The sequence below is a fragment of the Myotis brandtii genome, unplaced genomic scaffold, assembly GCF_000412655.1.
Source record: "Myotis brandtii unplaced genomic scaffold, ASM41265v1 scaffold147, whole genome shotgun sequence".
NCBI classification, from domain to species: Eukaryota; Metazoa; Chordata; class Mammalia; order Chiroptera; family Vespertilionidae; genus Myotis; species Myotis brandtii.
In genome coordinates, this window is record NW_005355292.1 from 1,097,416 (window position 1) to 1,098,081 (window position 666).

Below are 666 nucleotides of genomic sequence, written 5' to 3' on the forward strand. Positions count from 1 at the left end.
AGAGATAGAAACATCAATGATGAGAGAGAATAATTGATCTGCTGCCTCTTGCACACCCTCTACTGGGGATCGAGCCCACAACCCAGGCATGTGCCCTTGACCAGAATCAAACCTGGGACCCTGTAGTCCACATGCTGATGCTCTTTCCACTGAGCCAAACCAGCTAGGGCTTAAGTTCTATTTTAAAGAGTAGAGGCTGGCCCTGGTCGAGTAGTTCAGTTGGTTGGAGCGGTGTCCCATACACCAAAAGGTTGCTAGTTTGATTCCCAGTCAATGCACATACTTAAGTTATGGGTTCAATTTCCAGTCAGGGCACTACAGAAAGCAACAGATATTTCTCTCTCACAACTCTCTCTCTCTCTCTCTCTCTCTCCTTCTCTCTCTCCCCCTCTCTCTTCCTCTTCCTCCTCTTGCCCTCCGTCCCTCTCTCCCTTCTCCCTCTCACCCACTCCCTTCCTCCCTCTCTCTCTCTTTCTGACTCAATAAAAACAGCTCAGCTGATGTGGCTCAGTGATTGAGCATTGACCTATGAACCAAGTGGTCACAGTTTGATTCCTGATTAGGGCACATGCCCAGTTTGCAGGCTCGATCCCCAGTGTGGGGCTTGTAGGAGGCAGCCGATCAATGATTCTCTCTCATCATTGATGTTTCTATCTCTATCTCCCT

The 666-nt window shown here is 48.9% G+C and overlaps 1 protein-coding gene across 8 annotated transcripts in view; it reads left to right on the top strand.

Moving 5' to 3' along the window:
* Positions 1-666, top strand: part of TTC3 (tetratricopeptide repeat domain 3) — a 100,666-nt gene that overhangs the window by 86,229 nt on the left and 13,771 nt on the right. The window lies entirely within an intron of this gene.